General features: G+C 44.2%; 1 protein-coding gene across 2 annotated transcripts in view; it reads right to left on the reverse strand.

Moving 5' to 3' along the window:
* SVR1 (pseudouridine synthase family protein) overlaps positions 1-15,890 on the reverse strand; it is a 246,940-nt gene that overhangs the window by 151,054 nt on the left and 79,996 nt on the right. The gene's annotated exons all lie outside the window — the stretch shown is intronic.

Below are 15,890 nucleotides of genomic sequence, written 5' to 3' on the forward strand. Positions count from 1 at the left end.
GGCAGCCTAGATTGATGTGTTCTCCATGGCGGCCTGGATTGATGTGTTCGCCATGGCGATTGTAGCAGGATTGATGTGTTCTCCAGTGAGGACAGGATTGATTAGTTCTCCTGTCGAGGCATCCTACCCATGCAGTCTAGGACTCATGGGAAGTACCTCTCATCTGATCAATGAGCAAGGAAATGAAGTTAGGGACCATAGTAGTACCGATGGACGCATCGTTGTATCTACCATACTCCCTATGCTAGGATGACCTCCATTGATCTGGGATCAATGATATTGGTCTGGGATCAATGATATTGGTCTGGGACCAGTGGTAGGAGTTGTACCATACTATGACACTAACTTCGGATCGGTTGAGACTGGTCTGGGACCAGTGGTACATACTCTGAGACTGACTTCGTGTCAGTGCAGTACTGGTCTGGGATCAGTGAGAGGTAAATACTATGACGCTGACTTTGGGTCGGTTGAGACTGGTCTGGGACCAGTGATACACTCTCTGAGACTGCGATACTGGTCTGGGACCAGTGGTAGGAGTGGTACTTACTATGACGCTGACTTCGGGTCGGATGACACTGGTCTGGGACCAGTGGTACGCACTTTGAGACTGACTTTGAGTCAGTGCAGGATGACACTGGCCTGGGACCAGTGGAGTTGTACTCACTATGACGCTGACTTCGGGTTGGTTGAGACTGGTCTGGGACCAGTGGTACATACTCTGAGACTGACTTTGAGTCAGCATGATACATCCTCGATCATTTCTTCTTCTTCATAATTCAGACAAAAGCAAAGCAGAACAGAACAAAGCAGAGCAGCGCATAACATAGCAAAGTCGTACAGATCAGTACAGGGCAAAACAAGACAAAGCAAAACAGGAAGAATAGAGCAAAGCAAGGCAAGGGTCAGGCTGTACAGGGCAGTGCATTTGATGGATGAATAGTAACGACCGATAGACAGATTGCAGATGAAGTTCTCCCGAGTCGAGAGGGAGTGTTAAAATTGGAAACTAGGGCAAAACTTCATGTGGGTCATCTTATTCATGGCTGATAATATTTTTATTGGATTCCTCTCATCAAAAGGTGTAGGATTGATATAAAGATCATCCGATTCCGATAAGTATTCATGGAGATCTGAATTTATTTTGATTATGGAATTATTATCAAGCCAACCTACAACTCATGTAGGCTCAGAAGCCCAACAGTCGCATCTATTCAAACACCAACGTTGTGTATAAATACAGGAGGACTTTTCCTCATTTGGACTCACTCATCTCATCACATCTCTCTCTCTCTACTGCGCAGAAAAGAGTCTCCTCTCTACTGCGCAGAAAAGGGTCTCTCCCTCACACATGTGACGCCGGAAGTTGCTAAAACTGAAGCTGCAACTGCAGAAGTAAAGATTGACCTGCGTGGACTAGAAGATCTCTTCATCTGAATTGCGTTGTAGGTTCATCTGAACCTCCTCTGAAAGCCGCAACTTTTGGTGGTGGAATCAAGTCAATCCGACGGACACTTTGCAAGATATCGACTGCCCTAGTTTGAAGTCGGACGCTGCCAAAACTGAAACTGCAACTGCATAAGTAAAGATTGACCTGCGTGGACTAGAAGATCTCCTCATCTGAACTGCGTTGTAGGTTCATTTGAACCTCCTCTGAAAGCTGCAACTTTTGATGGTGGAATCAAGTCAATCCGACGGACGTTTGCAAGATATCGACTGCCCTAGTTTGAAGCCGGAAGCTGCCGAAACTGAAACTGCAACTGCAGAAGTAAAGTTTGACCTGCGTGGACTAGAATATCTCCGCATCTGAACTGCGTTGTAGGTTTATCTAAACCTCCTCTGGAAGTCGCAACTTTTGGTGGTGGAATCAAGCCGATCCGACGGTCGGTTTGTGAGATATTGTCTACCCTAGTTTGATGATGAAGCCACTAATGCTGATGCTGCTGATCTAGGGTTTGCTACTGTTGATATGAATCAGATTTATTGTACTATTTCTCTCTGCTGAATTATTGAAGATAAAATATTTGATCAAAGGGTTTCCCCACACATTGTGGGGTTTGTCCCTGGCTAGCTGCCACATCTTGTGTCTCTTGTCTTGGCTTGTTTTCTGTCGATCCTTTAATGTTCTATCTGCACTTTACTTTATGTAATTGTGATTGCTAATCTGTGGAATATAATAAGGAAAAGAAGTAAACTGTTATAAGCATAGAACATACCATAACTTAACAGGGTTGAACCAAGAAATTAATTGTTGTTGTTGCCAAAGAATAGCTCGAATCTCCCACTGGAATGCTCAGAAGGTCTGAAATTGTTGTTGTAGCCTCCTCTTAATTTTCTCCACAATACCCAGAAAGGAATCAGTCCCAATCCTTCACACCAAAAAACCAACAAAATGGTGCAAATTACTAATTGAGTAGTAAAACACATTGTTGAATCAAAAGGGATTCCTGGCCTGAATACTACCCGGAAAATTCTGCGAATTTAACCAAGACCTCTCCTCCAAATACCCATAAAAACCCAAAAAGCTCTGGGCCTCATTCCAACCTTCCAAAATCACCCCCAATTCTTATGAGCTCCTCCATTGACTAGGAAATTCGTCCTACAGGAAATCAACCTCTGCAACCCATCCAAAATGTTGGGAAAATTCCCTCAACAATCCTTCTTGCACCTCCTAACAAGCCAGCGCCAAAAATCCCCAGCCAAAACCTCCCCACAGTTAACCCCCACAAAGAACTACGCAATCCTTAACTCCTACTCAAGCCCCAGGAAGAATAATTCGACCTGGGCAGTGAGCACTCTCTCAACCCACAAATCCACCTGAATTTAGCTGCAAATTGACCAAGGATTGGGCCTACAAAAACCCAAAACTATCTCCACTGGTATACCTCCTCACAAGCATGCGTGGCTCCTCTTTTCTGCGCCCGGTTTACTCCACAGAGCAACTCGAACATCCTAAAATATGCTTTAGAAAATCTGCAAGCAATTATGGCAATGCTCCCCTAGGGTGGCACTCGAAGTCCACCGAAGAAAGAGTGAGATTTCCCCTTAAAAAAATTTGGTGTTGAACAGCACCTTGTAACCCAACTACACAGCTTGAGCAACAATGATGTAAAAGTCAAATTAGCAAAAAGTCCTCAATGCTACCCTACACCCTCTATTTATAATTGTTGCCTCACCTTTCCTTGTGGATCCCTCATCCAATTATTTCAACCTTCTGCCCACAAAACCGATTTTCCTCCAAGGGGTGTGTATTCCCTTGAGGGGTGGCCCCCACATCTCACCAACTCAAATTTTTACCCACTTCCTAAGTTGGTATCCAAAAATGTGTTAGCTCCAAAATTGCAAAATTGTAGTTCTCCTCTAACAGAATTTATTGACAAGGGACGTTGCAAAAATTGTGCTATGCTTACCACATCCCACAGATCTCCATTGAACTCCTCAAATGAAAATTAAAAATTGGTGATATTACACAAAAGCCTAGCAATGAATTGGGCTACTTCTGACTAATCCGGAAAGCCCTAAAAATGTGCACTCCTCTCTTTGCCAATTAGTGTGCACTGCTGAAGAAGGGTGTCTCTCTAGCCCAAAATTCACTCCAAAAATCTCTTCAAAAGCCCCTCTGCAAATCCCTCTAGCAAGACCTCGAAATCCCGACAATTCTCTCACCCCAAACTCCCTCAGCTCTGCCCTGGCACAGGTCCAACCAGTGACCCTCTGCACACTGCCAAAATGCATCAGAAATCTTCCTCTAAACTCCCTTCACTCCAACCCTACAAAACACCTCAAATCTCTAGCAAATGCTAAGGCAATCACTCCCCAAGAGGCCCAAAATCTAGCATGCCCTGTAACAATTTCTCCCAAGGAGTGTGTGCTCCCTTTCTGCGCCCAACCTACTCCAAATGATGGTTGAATGTACCTGTAAATCTCTCTGAAACAACTCTGAAATGTAGTGATAAGCTCCCCTAGGGTGGCACTCGAAGTCCACCAAAGAAAGAGGTGAGATTCCCAGCCAGAAATATCTTGTGTTGAACAACATGAGTTAACCTAGCTAAGCAACTCAAGCAAACAAGAGTTCAATTCTGAATTTGGCAAAAGTCCCAAAATGAGGCCCTACACCTCTATTTAACTTTGTTTCTCCTCCTCTCTCCTTGTGGGCTCCACAAGTCAACCTCCCTTCCCTCTTCTTCCCCACAAGTGTGAATTCTCCTAAGGGGTGTGAATTCCCTCTTGCAGTGGCCCCCACATTCCACTTATTAATTTTTCTTCTCCTCTTATAAATGGAGTCTTCTTTCATCAAAATGTCAAATGGGATCCTCCTAACCCAATTCCTTTAAGTCAAAACATGCCAAGATATCCAAATTGTGCAAAAATGTATTACTTAGCAAAACTTGCTAATTGGGAACATCACAGTCCTCCCCACCAAGATGTTGCTTGTCCTCAAGCAACTGTAGTGATGGATGTTGAAGTAATTGTTCTCCTTCCCAAGTGGAATCCTACTCAGGTATGTCCTTCCATTTCATAAGAAGATTTTGATACTCCTGTTTCTAAGCTTCCTCTCTCTCACCTCCAAGATGGCCTCTAGTACCAAAACCAAATGCCCCTCATCATCTAAGGGTGGTAACTCCATGGCAGTTGTCACCTATTGTCCCAAGGCCTTTTTTAGGCAGAAAACATGGAACATGTTGTGCACCTTACTCCCTAGTGGGAGTTCCAGCTCATATGCTACCTCTCCAACCCACCTAGTCACCCCGTAGGACCTATAAAAGTGTGGCTTGAGCTTCTCAGCTCCCTTCTACTTCAAAGTGGATTGTTTGTATGGTTGGAGCCTTAGGAAAACCAAGTTCCCAACCTCAAAGTGCCTCTCAATCCTGTGCCTGTCAGCGTATATCTTTTGTTGATTTTGGGCAGTCTATAAGTTATCCTTGAGAGCTCTAAGAATCTCTTGGCTCTCCTGAATCCAATCTTTGGCCCTTGGGGCCCTGCTGTCTCCAAAAATCATGTCAGCAAAATTCAAAGCATCATAACCATACAAAGCACAGAAGGGAGACATACCAATAGACATATGATAGGTGGTGTTGTAACAATACTCCCCAAGGTGTAGCCATTTCACCCACGCACGTTGTTTCCCCGCCACATAGTTCTGCAAGTACCCCTCCAGCCATTTGTTCACAATCCCGGTTTGCCCAACGATCTGGGGATAATAGCTTGTGCTATGTGTGAGCTCGGTACCCACCAACCAGAAAAGCTCCTGCCAAAATGCCCCCATAAACCACTTATCTCGATCATTGACAATGGTCTTCAGAAGATAATGCAACTTGAAGATCTCTCTGAAGAAGAGCTCTCCTGCCTGTGATGTTGAATATTTGGTTGGGATGGCAAAAAATTGGGCAAACTGTGTCAACCTATCCATCACTACATAAATACAATCACACCCCTGTACCACTGGTAGCCTTCTGATCGTTCATGGATATGCTCTCCCACTTCCCCTCAAGAATAGGGAGAGGTTGAAGTATACATGTTGGATGTGCAAACTCCCCCTTATTCCTCAGACAGGCATCACACTCCTGCACATGTCTCAAAACATCTCACTTGAAACCCCTCCAAGTAAAGCTCTCCCGGATAGCACAGTATGTCTTGAGGAATCCCTGATGCCCTGTTAAAGGGGAGTCATGTGCTACCTGCAGGATCCTCTTTGTCAACTGGGAATTCAGCACCAAGTATATCCTCCCCTTGTAATAGATCACCTCATCCATCACTCTATACCTGTCATCCTCAAAAGTACCATCCAAGATCTCACAAGCTTGCTTGTCCTTGGAGTACTCTACTAGCAATTATGCCCTCCAATCCTGGAAAATACTCATAAGGGAGAGTGTCGCAGGCCTCTTGGATAGAGCATCAGCTACCACGTTTTGCTTGCCCTTGACATACTTTATATCAAAGTCATATGATTAGATCTTGCTGACCCACTTTTGTTGCCTTTCATTGAGCTCCTTTTGCTCCAAAAAGAATCAAAGACTATTATGGCCAATATTCACTCTGAATCTGTTTCCCTCCAAGTATTGTCAGAACTTGGCCAATGTGTGCAAAATGGCCAACATCTCTTCGTCATATATAGAATACAGCCTCTCATGACTAAGGAGCTTTTAGCTCTCAAAAGTTATAGGGTGGCCTCCCTACATCAAAACAACCCCAACGCCCTCTCCGGATGTGTCACACTCCAAGACAAAGGGTTGTGTAAAATCTGGCAAGTCTAAACACCGGACAACTGCTCATAACCCTCTTGACGCGCTCAAAGGCCTCCTGTGCCACATCAGTCCACTTGGAAGCCCCCTTCTTGGTCAAATCTGTGAGGGGTACTACCACCTATGAAAATCCCCTCACAAACTTCTTGTAGTAGGTGCAAATGCCCAAAAATCCCTGCAACTCTGTCACACTGTGGCATAGGCCAATCCAGAATGGCCCTGATCTTCTCCTGATGTACACACACCCCATCCTCATTGATCACATGGCCAAGGTACATCTTCGTCAGTCTAAACTCACATTTGGACACCTTGGCATACAATTGTTGCTCCTTAAGAATATGTAGCACCTCCTCCAAACGCCTCAGGTGCTCCTCCCAAGTCTTGTTGTAAATCAGGATGTCATCAAAGAATACCAGCACAAATCTGTGAAGTTGCTTGCGGACCACATGGTTCATGCAAGACTGGAAGGTGCTTGGGGCATTGGTTAGCCCAGAAGGCATCACCAAGAACTCAAAGTGCCTATAGTGGCACCGGAAATCTGTCTTCGATATGTCTTGCTCTCACACCCGAATCTAACAGTATCCCGAGCGCAAATATATCTTAGAGAAGTATTTAGCTCCTCTAAGCTCATCCATCAACTCATCTATGTGCAGAATCGCGTACCGATTCTTCAACATCTTCTTGTTCAGGGCCCTATAATCAATGCACATGCAGAGGGTCCCATCCTACTTCACCAACACCACTGAAAAAGAGAAGGGACTAGAACTGGCCCTAATGTGTCGCAAAGCTAGCAACTCATGTATGGACCTCTCTATCTCATCCCAATAAGCCTTGGGTGTTAGTTTTTGTACCATCGGACAAGTGTTCTTGTCTCGACTTTGGTCAAAGAGATTAAGAAACACAAGATCTCCAGAATCCAAAAAAAGTTTCGGGAGAAAACACTCAGAGATAGCTCAATTAAATTCATTGATCGATAATGAAAAAAATGCCCAAGTCTAACTTAGGGAAATCGTTTAATTAAAGGGTATTAATTGAGAAAAGTGAGAATGCTCTAGAAACTCACATGGATTGAGTTTAAGATGATCTTAGCCTTTGATGGGGATCTAATCATGGTCGTTGATTCACCACCAAGGGATTATACAAGAAGGAAGTTCGGTTGGAGACGGACACATCGAGCTAGTGAGTGATCTAGGCAGATCGAATTTCCCAGAGAGCAGAGATTCGGCCATGAAGAGAATTCGAGGCAGGAGATCAGTCGCAGAGGCAAAGGAGCAACAGCAGGGTGATCCAATGGAGATTTCCAGTCCCGGAAGAGTCCGCTAGAGGAGGTCGAAGTTATTTATTCCACAAGGGGCTGCGCAGGGGCCTGCACAGAGCCTCATTGAGGCAGTTCGATTCAGTCAGAGCGAGTTGATTCAGGTGTTGGAGGCCAAGATAATTTTCCAAAGGGTCGGAGAATCGCTTCCAAAGACAAAAACAAGTAGGAAGTCTTAATCAGAGGTAGATCCGGGAAATGCGTGGGAGGGACTGCATAGAGGCCTGCGCAAGGGTCTTGGATAGCCAGTTCAAGTGGTTAGATTGTTGTCAGATTGCTTGTGGGGAAGGGAAAATTTCAATAATTTTGCCAATGATTCCTTTGGAGAGGATTGCTAGTTTGGCATCCAGATTTTACTCAGATTTTTTGTTGTTGAAGAATAATAATAAAACTCTCATCCATTGCACCAGTTTTCCCACATTGGGTTTTTTCGAGGACATTTGTCCAAAAATAACGGTGTCAAATTTATTGTGTGCTCTGTAATTTTCTCAGTTCTTGTTTTTATTTTCCACAATATTTTTATGGTGAAGAAATTGCAGTGTGATTTATTCGTTATTTTGCCGTAACAAAATAAACTGCATAATTAATCAGTTAGAATTATAAATTCTAGTTGTTGCATTTCAAGGAATTTCCACATAGTATCAGAGCAATGCTTTTGATCGGATCAGAAGCTTAGTAGTGAAGAGGGGGAAATTTCACAGTTCATAGGGAGTTTGAGGAATTTCTTCCAGGTCTGCGCAGAAGTCCAGCTAGGCAGTGCGAATTGCTAGGTAGAAAGGCTCGATTTCCAGTTGCAAGTGCAAGAAAAGTTCGAATAGCCCAGTATCAATACCAGCAGGCAGTGGTGTTGCCGGGAAGCAGTTCCGATGAGCAAATCAGAAAATTCATTAAGTAGATCTATGCGCAGTAATTTTGAAGGAGTTTAGCAGTAGCAGAATCAGCGTCGTGCAAGGAAGAGAAAAACACACAAAGGAATTTCTCAGAGGGTTTCCAAATCTGGTTCGAAGAGGAAATTTGTGATTTCCAGTAGCAGGAGGCAGAACCGCGCATTTTAGAAGAGAGTGCGAATTGCATTACAGGTAGTGAAGTAGAAAAAGGAGGATATTCATGTTTATTTTCCCAGTATTGAGTTTTGTAGAAATGGCCTTAGCAGGACTTCGAGATCACGATAGGCTAGAAGGAACCTTGAATCATTGTAAGCCTTCCTTCTAGATGAGCATGGTCTGAAGACGTATGCAGAGAGAGTTGTATTCATACCTACAGACCCATAACAACTAGAGAATTACAATAAGGATATGGCCAAGGTAAAGTGATTGTCCTCGATGGAGTTTGAGATCATATAGTTGTGAAAATTCCTAGACTCGAAGGAACCCCTACTGCAACAAATGTGAATCTACTTCACCTACTTGATTTTTAAATTACATTCATCAAGTTATTCTTCTGAATACTGAAACAAATTACTTTTGTAGCCTACACTAATTAAATATTTGATCTTATGAAACAAAAAACAGAGCAAAGAACAAGATACATAGGACACTTATTTTTGGACACAACAGTCCCCAGAAAAATCTAATGCAGGAAAATCGGTGCAACAATTTTGAGGGTTTATTATTATGCAGGAGAAATATCTAAATACAAATCTAGGATGCTCATCTAGCACTCCTTTATAGAGAAAATACTGGCGGAAAATCTGAGTGAGTTTTACCTCACTTCACCCGGCAGAATTCCGGCTGATCTGGCACAAGACTGGCTATCCCCGACTATTCCTACGTTGGCTCTGCATCACCTTCTCTGCCCTCTGCATCAGCTCTCCCGGCTACTGCGCTGCCTCTCCGCCTCTTTGTTTTGTATTTTCTGAAGAGTCCTTTTCCCAGATTCTCTCTGCCCCTTCGCTGCAAGATCTCCCCAATCGACTTTCCTCCTGAAAACTTCTCACCTCAAAAAATAGATTTCATCAATCTCTTTGTGTGTGTTTCCAAGTGAACCCCAAGCCTCCAGTTTATACTTTTCCTGTTGAGTCTTCAACGGCCGAGATTAAGTCTCTAATCAACGGCTAAGATTAAAACATGGCTTGGTCCGCCTTCTAGATCATTCTCACCCATATTTTGATTAATACCCATTAATATTTTAATTTTCCTAAGTTTAGACTTAGGAACCCCATTAAAAATATTAATTATTTTAATAAAACACAATCTGGGCGGAATTTCACCAAACAGTGTTTGGGTTCTTTAGAACTCATGTGCCTTAGCCTCTCCAACAATTTTCAAGGCTAGAGCACTTCCAATGCTACCAAAAACTAACAATAGTCTCACACTTAGCGACCAAGAATACGGCCAAAGAAATGTGGGATGCAATTGCTACGCTTTTCCAGAATCCTTCTGAGAAATGGAAGATGTTCTTGAAAGAGAAGTTGAGGACCACCAGGATGCGTAAGGGTGAAGGAGTCACTCCTTATATCACTAGAATTCAGAATGTCCGAGATGAGCTAGCAACAGTTGAAGAAGCACCTCAAGAAAGTGAGCTAGTGCATACAACTCTCAATGGTTTCACCTTGGAATGGACTACCTTCATCCAAGGTATTGTGAAAATTTTTGAATGTACACATCATAAACCCCTACTGCAATTACTGGTTTAACATCTCCTACTTGTTTTTTGCATTAACAAGTTATTTAATTACATAAACATCGATGTAAAACACTATTGCAACCTACACATACATACAGATCATGAACTGAAATACACTGAGACAATCACACAAGGGACACCATTATTTTTGGACAATCGTCCCCGAAAAAACCCAATTCGGGAAAACCGGTGCAGCATATAGAGGGTTTGTATTATTAAGCAGATTCTTGAATACAACTAGGGTGCCAGATATGGCTCACCCAATAGAGAAAAATCCTAGCAGAAGTACCTCTATCCGGAGACAGATATTCTGGCAAATGCAACAGCTGGATGACTAAACCCCACAGATGACCCGGTTGTTCCCAGTGCTGGGCAGCGATTGTTGCTCCAAGCTCTGTGTTGGAACTATGTCACCTCTTCTAGGAGTTGCGTCACCCCTACAGTGAGCCTCTATTGCTCAGAAGTCAATTTGTTGAACTACTCCCTCTCTACCCCACAGAATCTCCCCAGCACTACCTCTAAGGGCTTACGTCAACCCCTACGGCTTCTACGTCACCTGCATCAGCCCCTACGGCCTCCACGTCACCCTCTCTGAGACTGCGTTGTCTCTCCCAGTGTTGCTCTGCCTCTCTGCTATGTATTCTTCGGCCTCAGACTGAAATTCCCTTGCCGAACTGCCCCAAAAAAGTCAAACTCTTTGATCTCTTGGTGTATCTCTAATTGACCCTCAAGCCTCCTCTTATACTTTTCCTGTTGATGAACCAACGGTCGTGATCTAATCTCTAATCAATGGCTAAGATTAAAATAGACTTGATCCTCGTCACTTAGAAGCTTCTCACCCATATTTTTATTAATACCCATTAATATTTTTATTTTCCTAAGTTTAGACTTAGGAACCCTATTAAAAATATCAATTATTTTAATAAATCTCAATCCAGGTGGAATTTCTTCAAACGATTTCTGGGTTCTGGAGATCTCATGTGTTCTAGCTCCTCCACAAAATTTCAGAGCTAGAGCACATCCGATGCTACCCAAAATCAACACTCCCTCTTAGCGAGGAATGTGCCTCACCAAAAGTACTACACTGATCCACTGTAGCGGTCCTCTGTGCTGCTAATGCTTAGCGTGCTTCCCTTCATCCACTACAACGTTGCTTCCTATATCACTACCCATGACTCTGCCACTACCATTGCTGCATTTGTACTACAGCTCCCTCTCAAAATGCTGCATCATGCTGCCCGTAGCACTGCCACTGCTAACTATTGCATTGCAACTTAGTTACTGAGAAGTAAGTAACTAAAACTTCACCCAAAAACTGACATCCTAGTCAGTATGGATGCCTCGTGATCCTGAAGCTACCTCTGCTGCTAATTTGTGCTGACCCTTTGCTGCCACTGCGCTGCTGCAAACTGCTTTGTGCCTCTCGCACCGCTACAACATCCACTGCATTGCCTCAGACTTTGGCACTCTAGCAATGCCATTGTCACTCCATCACACCTCACTCCAATCAACACCCATCACTTTGCTACTGTCGTTAAGGGCTCCTGTAGCCGTATGTGATCCAAGAGTTTAGGCACCTCAAGGATCCTGACCGCATGTAGTCCTCTCGACTACAACTCGATGTCGCCCCACCTCTTCTCCAGAGGTGCATGAGCACTCATGGCACAATCGTCATCCTCGCCTTCCTTGTCCGCTTTTGCTGGAGCAGCCTTCGATTCAGAAGCTTCCCCCTTGCCCTTCTTCTGGGGGCACTAAGTGGCATAATGTCCTAGTTCCCCACAGTTGAAGCATCTGACCATGGCGATGTCTTTCTTCTTCCTTTTCTGCTGCCCCTACTATCCCACTGATGCGAGAGCTGCATCCTCCTCCTCCTCCTTCTTGACCCGGGCTCCCTTACCGCTACTCGCTGCCTTGGTCAACCTCCTAATCTCTTCTTGTCTAAGAGCTGCCACATCTCCTCCCAACTAGGGAGAGTCGCTCTGCCCAAAATACTTTGGACAAATGTCTCCCAGTCCTCGGTGATTGCATTCAAGGTATTCCTGACCATGAACTCAGGATTTGGTGTAGACCCCACGGAAGTCAACTGGTCGTGAATCCCTTGCAACCTGAAAATGAAGGGATCGATCTCCTCCCCTTTTTGCATCTGGTACTGTCTCAGCTGATTTTCTAATAGCATATTGCGTTGGATGGAAGAGCCCTGATACAAGGTGGTCAGTGTCTCCCACATCTCCCTTGTTGTGTTCTTCTCAACAATGTGTGGTACCACATGATCTTTGACCCCGTCTAGGATCATACATTTGGCCTTTGCCTGGGCCTCCTCGTAGTTCTTCAATGGATCAGCGTCAACCGAAACAGCAACTACTCTCAAGGCATAGTCCTTGATGCAATGTTTGTCTAGGATTGACAGGGTCCTGGGCTTCCAGATGACAAAATTGGAAGCTCCATCCAATCTGTCCTGATCCATCAACCCATTCACTGCCATCTCTGCTCAAAAATAGGACTTGTTCTCTTCTCCCTCTCCTGCCTTCAATCTAGCAGAACTTGGATCTGGATTTCTTCGGCACAAGAAACCCTCTAAGGAACAAGCTCCTCTCTAGACTCCCTCTAAGTCCTGATTTCCCTCTCGGAAATCCTTCGGCCAACTGTCGAACCACTCCTCTCCAATCCTCCTTTGCTGCTGCAACCCAAATCTAGATTTCTTGGCTAGAAATCTATCAAGGTAGTGATTCCCTCTACCTTCGTTCGGTCTCCTTAGACATTGTTCTGTACCAACAGAAATAGCGTACCACCAACTCCTCAAATCGAAATCTGCTCAGCTCCCTTAGCCCCGACAACTGAAGAATCTGAGCCCTTCTAGCCCTATGCAATCATTGTGAGAGCTAGGTCAGCTCCTCCTGGCAACTGCGTCAATCCTTCCTGGCTCAGAAAGATGACTTGGCACTGCGTGAGCCTAATTTGCCCCCCTCTACCTCTGCCCTGGCCTGGACAGCTGATGCAGCTACTGCGTGGGCTCTTCCTAGCTACTGTGTGAGCCTCTGCATCACCTTCTCTACACTACATCACTCCTTCTGCGTCACTTGGGACAGTTGCTTTTCTGCTGCAAATTCTCTGTATTTCTTGGCTGGTGTCTTCAGTCGCCTATGATCTGCAACTTGGCTCTGATACCATGTGAAAATTTCTGAATCTACACATCAGAAACCCCTACTGTAATTACTAGTTTAACATCGATGTAAAACACTATTGCAGCCTACACATACATACAGATCATGAACTGAAATACATTGAGACAATCACACAAGGGACACCGTTATTTTTGGACAATCGTCCCCGAAAAAACCCAATTTGGGAAAACTGATGCAGCATATAGAGGGTTTGTATTATTAAGCAGATTCTTGAATACAACTAGGGTGCCAAATATGGCTCATCCAACAAAGAAAAATCCTAGCAGAAGTACCTCTATCCGAAGACAGATATTCCGACAAATTCAACAGCTGGATGACCAAACCCCACAGATGACTTGGTTGTTCCCATTGCTAGGCAGCGATGGTTGCTCCAATTTCTTGGCTGGTGTCTTCAGTCGCCTATGATCCGCAACCTGGCTCTGATACCATGTGAAAATTTCTGAATCTACACATCAGAAACCCCTACTGCAATTAATGGTTTAACATCGATGTAAAACACTATTGCAGCCTACAAATACATACAGATCATGAACTGAAATACATTGAGACAATCACACAAGGGGCACCGTTATTTTGGACAATCGTCCCTGGAAAAACCCAATTCGGGAAAACCGGTACAACATATAGAGGGTTTGTATTATTAAGCAGATTCTTGAATACAACTAGGCTGCCAGATATGGCTCCCCCAACAAAGAAAAATCCTAGCAAAAGTACCTCTATCTGGAGACAGATATTCCAGCAAATTCAACAGCTGAATGACCAAACCCCATAGATGATCCGGTTGTTCCTAGTGCTGGGCAGCAATGGTGGCTCCAAGCTCTGTGCTGGAACTGTGTCACCTCTTCTAGGAGCTACGTCACCCCTACAGTGAAACTCCCTTGCTCAGAAAGTTGATTTGCTAAACTGCTCCCTCTCTGCCCCACAGAATCTCCCCAACGCTGCCTCTACGGGCTTGAGTCAGCCCCTACGGCCTCTACGTCGTCCTCTCTAGGACTGCGTTGTCTCTCTCGATGCTACTCTGCTTCTCTGCTATGTATTCTTCGGCCTCAGACTAAAGTTCCCTTGCCGAACTGCCCCACTGCACCTCAAATCACTTAGCTCAACTTTCTCAACAAACCACGCACCAAAAAAATCAAACTCTTTGATCTCTTGGTGTATCTCCAACTGACCCTCAAGCCTCCTCTTATACTTTTCCTGTTGATGAATCAACAGTCGTGATCTAATCTCTAATCAATGGCTAGATTGAAATAGACTTGATCCTCGTCACTTAGAAGCTTCACCCATATTTTTATTAATACCCATTAATATTTTTATTTTCCTAAGTTTAGACTTAGGAACCCTATTAAAAATATTAATTATTTTAATAACTATCAATCCAGGTGGAATTTCTCCAAACGATTTCTGAGTTCTAGAGATCTCATGTGTTCTAGCCCCTCCACAAAATTTCGGAGTTAGAGCACATCCGATGCTACCCAAAATCAATAGGTATCACTGGACAAGATAATCTACCTGGTTGGGATCAATTGTGGGTTGATTTCACACAAGAAGAGATGAGCTTTGCTCTAGTTGAGAGCAATATCAGTGGCAGCAATAGAAAAGGACCAAAGAGTATGAAGGGTGACGAGAATGTTGCCCTTGCATCGAAGGGGAAGGCAAAGAAACATCCCAGTCGGGGACAAGGCTCACAGGGAGGAGAAAAGAAGAAAAAAGAATTGTTGAAGATCAAGTGCTTCAGGTGTGGTGAGTTTGGTCATTACAGTACCCAGTGTCCTAAGAAAGAGAAGGACAAGAAGGAGAACCAGGAGCAGGAGTAGCTTCTGTAGAGATCGATAATTTGTCCAAAAGGTTGGAGGACGAATTCACCTAGTATGCAGCTATATCTCCAGGAGAGAGGTGTGGAGACATTAAGCTCTAGACTTCAGAGTTGCAGAAAATTTGGGCAGGATTCATAGAGCAGCAATAGTTGCAGATTACTCCTCATATGGATAATTACCCTTGCTACAGGGGCCCACAGTTTTCAGTAGCAGATAGATCAGTGTTCAGGATGGCACAGTCAGATCTTGGGGGGCAGTTGCATAGTTAGTTGCAGTCGGATGTTGTGGGGCGAAGAGCAGTTGCAACGCAGGCAGTTACTCAATAGACAGTGCAGAGGCTAGTTGTAGTCAAAGACTCAAGAGACAGTTGTAGAGCCAGTCTAGTGACACAGTTGATTAAAAGTTTAGGTCTCAGTTGCAGTAGTTGCAAAAGCAGCAGCAGCATGAGATCAGTTGCAATGCAAATCAAAGTTGGTAGCAGTGCAAGAGGCACAGTGCAGTGTCAGCAGTAGTGCAGGAGGCACAATCAGTGTTAGCAGAAGTGCAAATGCAGTATGGTTCATCTACAGAGTGGCAGATGAATCAGAGTATGTGCAGTAATTGGTGGGCAATGGCAGTTTGTCATAGATGTCAGACATTAGTAGCGTGAGGGAAGATGTTACGGGAGAAGACATAACACCTTCCTCTCTAAGAGGGAGTATTAGATTTTGTAGCA

This window comes from Pinus tabuliformis, chromosome 9, assembly GCF_031772625.1.
Source record: "Pinus tabuliformis cultivar Carrire ecotype Pingquan chromosome 9, CPIR1, whole genome shotgun sequence".
NCBI lineage: Eukaryota > Viridiplantae > Streptophyta > Pinopsida > Pinales > Pinaceae > Pinus > Pinus tabuliformis.